The sequence below is a fragment of the Carlito syrichta genome, unplaced genomic scaffold (genome assembly GCF_000164805.1).
Source record: "Carlito syrichta isolate Samal-C Ts95f unplaced genomic scaffold, Tarsius_syrichta-2.0.1 Scaffold310501, whole genome shotgun sequence".
In the NCBI taxonomy this organism is placed as follows: domain Eukaryota; kingdom Metazoa; phylum Chordata; class Mammalia; order Primates; family Tarsiidae; genus Carlito; species Carlito syrichta.
In genome coordinates this window covers 480,955-491,756 of record NW_007254597.1, presented here as the reverse complement: position 1 = coordinate 491,756, position 10,802 = coordinate 480,955, and the positions used below count along the sequence as shown (strand labels likewise).

General features: G+C 45.3%; 1 long non-coding RNA gene across 1 annotated transcript in view; it reads left to right on the top strand.

The window, feature by feature from the left end:
* Window positions 1–10,802, top strand: part of LOC110596567 — an 11,922-nt gene that overhangs the window by 486 nt on the left and 634 nt on the right. The gene's annotated exons all lie outside the window — the stretch shown is intronic.

The following is a 10,802-nucleotide window of genomic DNA, read 5'->3' as shown; positions in this document are numbered from 1 at the left end:
CCCGTCTCTTTTTAAGCCCGCTCACCACCATGAACGTGCACACAGTGACATAAAAAGGTGGACTTGGTGCCCTGGTGGATTTCCCTAAGATCAACTCCATAGAATGTATAAAAATACAATTGCCTCAAACCGACTCTAAGACACACAACAACGGATTTATTGTTAAATTCCCTCGACGATGTGCAGGGAAGAAACCATCTTTTCAAGAAACTCCAAATATTCCATCCCCATTAGGTTTTAAAATATCTCATAAGCTCGGTTTCTTTCCAGAGCTATGGGTCTGTGGATCTTCTTATAGAAACCCATTACCCTGTGGCTGTTTAACAAATCCATCCCTGCTTAAAATTATAAATGACAGCCCGTCTCATAAAGAGAAAAGTCCTCCTTGACAGGAAAACAATCTCAGCTGGTTTTCCTTGGATAACAAATGGACTTGTTTCAGGCCCAGCACCATAGCTGTTTCCAAAATAGTGTAGTCGTGAACAGCCATTCCTATTTCAGGGCTCCAAATTAAGGGGCTTGCAAAAATGAGTGACCACCTGCAAGTCGGAATGATTTCCACCGAGAAAATTACCATGATTTGCTACGGATCTACATTCATAACTTTAAAAACTGTCTGTCTTCCTTATTTTTTGTTCTATAGATTTCTTGTCAGCCACAATGTCAGAGGTCACTGTCAGAGTGTCCCTTTGGTACCCATTAACTATAACCAGCAAACTTGTTCACTATTGATCCACTATGTCCAAGTATCTATTATGGGGGATATAAAAGGTGGCCCCACATCTTTCTAAACAGATAATTCATAAAGGCCAAGAGGTCATGGCTTGTGATATATTATTCTTTCACTGTGTCTGTGACTGAATGGACACAGAGGGGGAGCGAGAAGGGGGTGCCGGGGTCATGAGAGTTAGACTAGAGAGGTAGAAAGTTGTGTGTCAACTGGACACGTTAACATCCATATAAACAATAAAAGGCATTAATAATATTTGTCCATGACCTCATTATCGATTCATTCTACTCAGAAGCGGAGGTTCCTAGCTCTAGGGAAGACAGAGTTGATTTTTTTACCTCAAAAGTTCAGTTGAGGTTGAACTATCTAAAATGAAGGTCGACTGAAAACAGTAAAATATATTCTGGTAGGCATAGATCGGGTCCTAGGATGGATGCATTTTGCAGGTAATGCATCATCTGGGGCAAAGCAACTGCTTGGGGGAACAGGAGCCTCACGTATGGAGTGCGCAGGGTCCGCTGGGCTCTGATGGGCTCAGCATGTCACCATGTTCCTTCGGGACTGTCTGATCCATCACAATATTTAACCACTGCTGGCTCTTATTGAACATTCAGCAATACACTGCAGAGGCCATTGCTAATGTTCCACACGTTCCCCACCTAAAGTAAAGCATCTCATTAGCAGAACAATAAGGATCTAACGAGTAAGCCTTGCTCACCAGTTAGCTGACATTGGGCTCATTTAGTGGTGTTTATGGTCCCCTACCCACTGGAGAACCCAGAGATGGTGCGCTTTCTCAAGACTACAGTTTGGAGGAAAGTAAATTGAGATGAATCATGGTGAGACAAGATAGTTAAAATGTCATGCTCCATAAGTTTGAATGCATCCTTCAAGTTCTGAACAGTAAAATGCAACTGAATGCTGAAACAAGGGAAACAAAGAAAAAGCAGATCACCAACGATACAAATCCTCCTTGGACAAGGATGCTTCATGGGGGGAACCAAACATCTTTTCAGAGACATCCTTGAACACACATCCGCACGCACACAAACTCCCTCTAGATTTTACTTTCCTTTTATCACCAGCCTTCAATACATTACAACCCTTAAAAAAAAAAGCTATTATGGTTGAGGGGATGACACAACAAGACGGCAAGATTTCAGAGACAAACAATAAACCACTAGCTTTATTTCTGTTTACAAATGTGCGCCAGTCCCTAGGCTGACTGGATAAATTACAAAAATTTGTCCCCAGTAAATGTGGGAGCTAGTGATGATGTGTTTTGAGAGTCAGTAAAGGCCTGTTTAGTTTCAGCAGAGGGTTGAAGAGAGGCTAGGGTTGGGGAGTGGGCGCAAGTGGGAGATGGAGCAGCTTGTCAATTTCGCCTTGCCCAGCCCTGTTGATTTCAGGCCTTCCTACTCTGAAGCTCTCCAAGTGTACACAGCCTAAGAGAAACCCAAGAATGACGTATTTCCTGGAAGTGGCCAATCTAAGCTAATAGCCTGACCCTGAGGATAGCTTTTCTTTGTTATGTGAAACCTCCGTTATTGGGACAACCAAGCTCTCGAGGGAGTTTCCCTTCCCTTTTGTGGATCAAGAACCCTTTTGAAAATATAATGGAAACTGCAGACCCTCTCTTGAGAAAAATGTTGATATACACACATTTTTGCATATATTTTAGGGATTCATAACATTCCTGAGGTTGCCCCAGGTTAAGAACCCCTATTCTAAATACCTTTTTAAAAATAAAAGATGAACATTGATAAAATCTATCCTTCTTTCTTCAATTCGATAAAAAAAAGGAAGCTTAGAGATGAGCCAGCCATCGTAACCTTCAGACTCCAAATAATACTGTCCTTAATAATAATAATATTCAAGTGTCATGTTAGTGGTCCCTACGGACATCTCTAGTCTTCATAATAATTTTTATTTTTATTTAATGTTTGGAGATGCTGTAAAAAGTGACTACTGTTTCAAAATGTGACCTCTGTGAGGTTTAAAACTTACTGAATCAGATGAGATATGAAAGCGTTCAATATAATGTATGACTTAAAGCTATGTTTTTTAAACTTTAATAGGAAACGTCTGACTCTGAGATCACTGTTTCTAAAGCCTGGCAGACAGAAACATGTCTTTTAAAAAGATCTAATTTATATACCAAATAGAGATCCAGCAGGTAGAAATGATGCCTTTCCTCTTTACCTCATGCAAAACTGAACATTTCGTTTGCTTTGAATAAACCTCAGCTCTGGAAATATTTTATTTTATTGTATTGTATTTGGAGACGGGGTCTCACTCTGTTGCCTAGGCTGGAGTTCAGTGGGGCAATCCTAGCTCACTGCAATCTTGACCTCCTGGGCTCAGGCGATCCTTCTTCCTCAGCCTCCTGAGTAGCTGGAACTAAGGGTGAATTCCACCACAGTCAGATTTTTTTCTTTTTTTTTTTTTGTCTTGCTATATTGCCCAGACTATTTTCTAACTGTTTGGCTCAAGAGAGTCCCACTTCGGCCTCCAAAAGTGCTCGGTTACAGGCATGATCCACCATGCCCGGCCTCCAGCAATATTTTAACAATTATGACACATCCTATTTTTTTCAAAGATTACTCTAGTATTGTGGTAAACAGTGGGATACTGAGATAAACTTGGTCTTTGTCCTAGGAAGACCTATAGTATTATGGGAGGGCAGATGTGTGTATACACCAAAGTGACGGCCGTGATGGCTTAGACAGCATTCATACCTTCCTCCTCCCTCCTGGCAGGACTCTATTTTAATCCAGGTACCCAACTCTCCTCTACATAAGTAGTGTGATTTAGAGGAAGCTGACCCATGTTGGGCTAAACCAATCATGGTACTCCTACACACACCCTCGCCTATGATTGGTTCAGGTATCCTGGCTTCAGCCAATTATTGCTTAACTGGTGATGGTAATTGGCTCAGAGATGGTTCTCTCTCTTCCCCCGTGTGTGTGTTGCCTCAGTTGCCATCAGCCACTACCCTGCTGCCACTGGGGAAGTTAGCCTGAAGACAAAGCCAAGACATCTGGGAGATGTACCGGGGCACATCTGAGAGAATTGAAGCCAATACCCAATTGTACCACCTGAAGTCTACATCCAAAAGGTCTTTATGCGACCCAGACCTACCATTTTCTTTTTGTTTAATGTTTGAGCAAGAATTTCAAAAACATCCTGACTGCCAACCCTGTTATCACAGAGTTATGTGCTATGGGAATCTTCAGAAGGAGCACACATGCTGGGCACCATCACCCTGGGAGGAACTTTCTGGAGGAGAGGATGCTTGAGCCGTGTTCTGAAGGTTGAATAGGTGTTAGCTGGGCAGACACAGGAGGCAAGGAGATTCCTAAGAGAAGAACACTGAACAGAGGTGTTCATAGACTTGTATGACTAGAGTAAAGGAAGCATCAAGATGAGACAGCAGAGGTAGCCGAGGGCCAGATCACGAAAGGTCTCACTCCACATGAATGTGGGTTTTCTACTGGAAGTAACTGGGAGGCATCGAAAGGTATTAAGCTCTGACGTGGCATGATCAGCTGAGCATCGTAGACACATTGCTGTTGGCCGGTGAAAGGACATTTCTGTTGGAAAGGACATTTCTGGAGTCAGGGAGATCAGTTCAAGAGTCTTCGTTTTGCCAAACTCTCCTGACAAGAAGTAGGCAGCACAGTCCCTTCTGGACAGCTCAGGGTACAAAGCAGCCTTTTTTTTGAGTTGGAGTCTCACTCTGTCATCCATCTCACTCATGGCCACCCCAACGTCAACCCTGCTGGGCTCTGGAGATCCTTCCGCCTCAGCCTTCCAAGTAGCCAGAACTACAGGTGCGTGCTAACACACCTGGCTAATTTTTTTAATTTATTGTAGAGACGAAGTCTCGCCAAGTTGCCTGGGCTGGTCTTGAACCCGCGGGCTCAGGCAATCCACTCGCCTCTGCCTCCCAAAGTGTTGGGATGACAGGGTGAGCCACTGCAAAACAGCCACTTTTGATCAAAGTTTGTAACAAGATCTAGCTCAGAGAATATTTCCTTAATGCTCAGGACCCAGAACATCGGATGGTGAATAAGCCCCGCACTTGCTGTGTGGCCTTAGGCTAACTGCTTGGCTGCTCTGAGATTCCATTTCCTTGTCTATTGCGTGGGGATCCTGACACCTACCTTGCACTGTCTTGGTGAGTAAAAATAACACTGATGTGCAGACAAGATAAGCCTGCCAGATGACAGAGACTAGACTGAGTGAGGCCTCTCTGGATGACATAAATGAACAATTTTTCCTGCTTACATTAAATATGTGGCCCCAGTTTTGAAAATGACAGGTCCCTGCACTTTGGGAGATGTTACCACCAGGTGAACAAGTTATTCACGCTACCATCTGAGAGAAGTTTAATTCTTGTAGAATGTTTTAAAACAAGGGCAGATCTGCCCACAGGGATTGCAGAAGCTTCTGCTGGGTCATTAATTAAAACAACATGCCATGGGGCCCAGTGGATGTGTAGTTTTCTGTTCTTGGGGCCCAAGAGGAAGCGTTATTGCAAATTGCTTTGGAATGAATGGGTGTGGATTTTTCATAAGACACCCTCAATGAGCTCATGAGATTAGGTTTTGGCCCAAGCACAAAGGGCACTGTTCAGCTGGTTTGCACAACCTGCAGACAGGGGAGCTAAGAAAGATGTTTGTCCGGGCTTCTTTTTGTAAGCCAAATCAAGTAGACCGTGCCCACTCAGGGTGGTGAGACAAATGGATGGGCTGGGGTGGGGCATGGGGAGCCCATGCCAGCCTGCAGGTGTTTTCACTTCACCAGAAAACTCAGGGGAATGACGTGCCATGACTGAGAGCTTTGCGACCAGAGGCATCCAGGTTTTTGAGTTCTGGCTTGCTCACTTACTTGCTGTGTGGCCTTGGACAAGTGACCTAAATTCTCTTAGCTGTGAGTTTTTTCATTTGTAAAAAATGGGATAGGCCGGGCTTGGTGGCTCAGCCTGTCATTCCAGCACTTTGGGAGGCCGAGGCAAGTGGATGGCCTGAGCCCACAGGTTCAAGACCTCGCCTTGGCAAGACCTCATCTCTACAACAAATCAAAAATGAACTGGGTGTGGTAGCATGCGCCTGTAGTTCCAGCTACTTGGAAGGCTGAGGAAGAAGGATCGCTGGAGCCTAGTAGGTCAACACTGGGGTGACTGTGAGCGTGCCACTGCCCTCCAGCCTGGGCGACAGAGTGAGACTCCAACCCCCCCCCCAAAAAAAAAAGGATAGATTAACCCTACAATGTGGGAGTATACCTACACCTGGGATTATTTTGTAGCGCAAATAAAACACACAGGCAAAGCATCAACACACCACGACATAGAACAGATGGTTAACAAATATAGGTTGTTATTATGTATGATGGAAATCTGCGATGGGGGGGGCGGGGTCTGTCCATCCAATGGTTGCACCGGATTTCCTTTTGGGGACTTGCTTTCCCAATGAGGTGTGGTCCTGGTGCCCTCTAGTGTGCTGTCTGTCTGAGAAGTTGGGCTCCGGGCAGGCTCTGCCCATCAGACCTTCCCTTCATCACCTGGGACCTGACCTGAGCTCATCCGACCGGAGTCTGAGCAGAGTCTCTCTCTGGGAACCCGATGCAGAGTAACAGGGGAGTAGAAAACACAGTGGACTGGTGCCTGGAGAAGATGCCTTCCTTCCCCTCACTCCTCTGGCAGCCCCAAATCATTCCTGCAAAGTCTCTGTTTCTTAAAGGGCCAAAGTCCACTTCTGTTGCTTGCAACCAAAGAAGTGAACATGATTGCTTTCCGCCTCTTGGAAACAAGTGTTTCCTTCTCAGCCGGCTTCTCTTTTTGTCTCCTCTTCGCGCCAATGTCCCTCCCTCCCCCATGGCCCTACACAGAATGTTCTCCACAGACTACGCTTTTACGCTTCATGCATGTCTCCAAGATGTCCTTTCTGTCTGGGTGCCCATAGTCAACCCTCATCTGCCAACAGGCAAGTTCGAACTCATTCTTCAAGCTCTGGCTCAAATCTCACCTGCCTGGCAGGCTTTCAGACCCAGAAGTACAGAAATAGCTACTCTCCCCTTTTTCCATGCTTTCACTGAAACGTTGACCGCATGCGCCACGTCGCACTACAGGCAAGTTCTTTGCTGCTACCTAGATTGGGTGCTCTTTGGGGGTGGCTTTTGTTCAGTTTTTTTCTCTAGGATGTGATGCAGAGAAAGAACACAAAGCATTTTTGCTGAATGAACGACTGGAGGAATATTTCTTACGCTATATGAAGGTTATAATTTTGCAGGCAAATGTTTTTATTTTGGGGCATGACCAGATAATTTCAGAACAGTAGGCAATTCTACAGGTCTTGTAATTCTCCTAGGAGCAGTGAGCAATCTGTATCTGCTGTCCAAACTGACTGTCTGGAAGGATCCAAAAGCTTGAGTTCATTGTCTCAGCAGCTTCTTTGAGAGTTACACGACAACATGGTTACATAGCAAGAGTGTACTGACGAAGTCTTCTATGGCCCTGACCACATACCAAGCACCAAGAAATACCAACTCACTTCATCTTCATAATACCCCTGTGAAGCAGAGCCTGCTATTTTTCCCATTTCACGAATGGGGGAAACTGAGGCACAGTGAGGTCAAGTCACCCGCCACAGTCATGTGGCTGCTGAATGGGCTGTGGCCCTCCACGCTGGCTCCTGCTGGGTCCTTGAGGAATGAAGACTCTCAGCACTCAGCCCAGCTTCGCAGCTTGGGGCTGGACGCGGGAGCCCCCCCCTCCCATGGTGGCCTTGTGCAGAGATCTGCCCACCTGTAAAAGGCACTGATAATGGGCACAGAGCACAGACACAAAGGGGCTGACTTCCCAGCTAAGTTACCGTGGGTGGTGAGGGAGCGGGGGGAGTCCTTCCATGATCTTATTTGAGCCACTGAGATCCCCAGAGATAGCCCTCGCGCCTGTAGGAGCCCCATCATTCGCCTTGGCGACATTCACCAAGCAGGTGTGGTTGGCAGGAGAGGATAGTGGCTCAGGGCTGAAGTTCATAAGTCAGAGGGTACTGAAGGCGAGGCCTAGCTCTGCTGTCTGCTGCTATGTGTTTGACCTTGGGCAAATCACCACACTGCTGAGTGACTCCGTTTCCTCATCTGTGAAATGGGTATGATAAAAAAAATCTGCATGTCATAAGATAGTTATGAAAATTAAATGTGATAATTACATGGAAATTACTTGGTATGTCTTGTACCTATTAAGTGGTAAATTTAGACAAATATTAGTGCAAATATTCATGCTAATTATGGGAGATTAGTGACCCGTGGCACTTTAGGTCTTTTAGGGAACAAGGGGAGGGAAAATAGTAGGGGTGAGAAGTGACTGCACTTTGTCAGGGAGAGCACAGTCCTTAAGAATTTACTCCAGACCAGGCTCAGTGGCTTAACCTGTCATTCCAGTACTTTGGGAGGCCAAGGCGAGTGGACTGCCTGAGCCCGTGGGCTCAAGACCAGCCCAGGCAACCTGGCGAGACCTCATCTCTACAATAAATCAAAAATTACCCAGGCATGGTAGTTCTCACCTGTAGTTCCGGCTACTTGGAAGGCTGAGGCGGAAGGATCGCCAGAGCCTAGCAGGTCGACGTTGGGGTGGCCGTGAGTGTGCCGCTGCCCCTCCAGCCTGGATGACACAGTGAGACTAAAAAAAAAAAAAAAAAAAATTTACTCCACTACTGGATAAAGACAACGTGGTACATATGCATGATGGAATACGACGCAGTCATAAAGAAGAACAAAATCATGGCCTTTGCAGCAACATGGATGAAGCTGGAGACCATCACACTAAATGAATTATCACAGAAACAAAGAACTGAATTCTGCATGTTCTCACTCACAAGCAGACCCCAATCACTGGTCACACGAGCACAAGGGTGGGATCGGCAGATGCTGGGCACGGCGAGGGGAGGAAGGGACGTAGGAGGGACACGTGGTAACACACTGGGTACCTGGTCCACCCTCAGGGGGAGAAAAGGCCCTCAGAAGCCCAAACTTCACTGAGTGCAACTTACTTATATAGTAAATGTCACTTGAAGCCTACAACTCCAAAACTGAATTTAAAATTTGAAAAAGGTTTCTAAGAAAGAAAGAATGTGCTCCACTGCCTGAAATCCTCCACTGGATTCCACTGGCTACGTGAACCCCAGTAGGGTTTGCAGCTTTCGCACTCAATGCTCAGGGCTGATGGTGCTCAGGATTATTTGAGGGCAGCAGACCCAATATTCCTTTTACCACTTTGTTACCCCTTCAAATGTCCAATAAAAAAAAAGACCCTCAGTGATTAACGTAACCAAAAAGTCTTATTTTATCACAAGTGCCTAAAGCCAAGAAGCTATGATACGTTTCACATACCCTGAGCTGTGAGTTGTGACAGCCAGTGATGGAGTGAAGTGAGCACCCCAAAGAGGAGAAGTGAAGGCCATCAGAACACATGTGCCCTGAACCCTGAATTGGGAGGGTCCCAACCCATCAGTCCACTTAGACTTCCAACTTTGCAGATTCCGGATTCAGATACAGAGCACCTTCAAATGCTTCCTACAGAAACCAGACTTCACTGCAAAGCTCTCCATTCACTGCAAAGCAAACAGATATATATATACATACACAAAGAAAGTGCATTCTTAAAGTAAGAAATATACTATAGTCTCTTGATGCCTCTATCCCAGTTTTTAATATCCACAGTTTACATGACTCACCAATCAGACTCATTCTCTGAGAGATCTTTGAGTTGAAAATTGGGACAGAAATGAGAATAAGCATCTGCAGGTATTCATGTATGCCACGAACCCCGCACACACTCACAACACGTCAATAAGCCCTCCCCATGTCAGAGTCAATAGGGTGAAATTCATTCCCTTGCTGTCTTCTCTCTATTCTTTTTGTCCCTAATACTAGGACATGAGAGTAATGCACCAAATAACACTCTCAAAAGGCAGAGCCCACAGAATGTGGAATCCTCTTGGGACTATGTCTAGGTATTATCACTCCACAGCTGGCGTCAGGGCAACTCCCGCCACTGGGATATGAAACAATTTGTGATGTAACAATTAACAGAAATATGACTTAAGGATTTGCTCCGCAGGGAGCTGGTAACTGCAGGAATCACCCCAAGGAGCATTTCCTTGGCATGTTCGGTCTCCCAAGGGACTCTGACGAAATTCAGATGACTTTAAAGCACCAGGCATCTGAAGAAGCACCCCCTCCCCTTTACGTTGTTAGAAGTAGAAGTTACAAATGACACTTCTCCGTCCAGCTTTTGAGCTACATGAAGGGATGAGCTGTAGAAAAATGCAGCCGTGAGGACCCCCACGCTTGCCCGCTTCACACCGGGTGAACAGCCTTCTGCAGATTCCAATTAGGAACGCGTTCCACTGGTCCTTCTCCTAAGGGTGTGAGAGAGACTTGGCGTTGCAAAAGCTGCATTTTGTATTGCCCGGATGATTGTAAAACTCCCCGCTCGCCACCCCCTACCAGCCAAAAAAACCCATCCGCTTAAGTCCCAACCCCCTACCTCAGTTCTCATACACTTTCATCTTGCTCCCAGGATCAACTAAAGTAAATAAGATGTCCACCCAGTTAATGGAAACCCCACCAGCTCTCAGTGAGTGCCTTTTCATGCCAATTAAACACATTTTATACAGTCATCGTAGATGCATCAATGACTGCGTTCGGAGACGCCAACAGGGCTGCGGCAGCCATCAGCCCCGCAAATGAAATGTATTTCATGCGAGTTTCCTCTCTGTCTTATTCTAACCACTTGGCAACGGTCTCCATTGAAAACATTGATTCTGAAAGATATATATGGATATGTAAACTGATTAACCAGCTTATTTGCTGCTGATTACTTTACTAATAAAGATCTCAGAGTGCTTAATTTAAATTAATACTTCTTTAATGAAAATCCAGCTTAGAGCATAAAAAACAATCTTGACAGACGCATTTATTGCACAAACATACATTTATCTACGCCAAGCCAATTGAACATACAATCATATTTGGTCGGAGTTATAATTGATAATGATTCTACAGT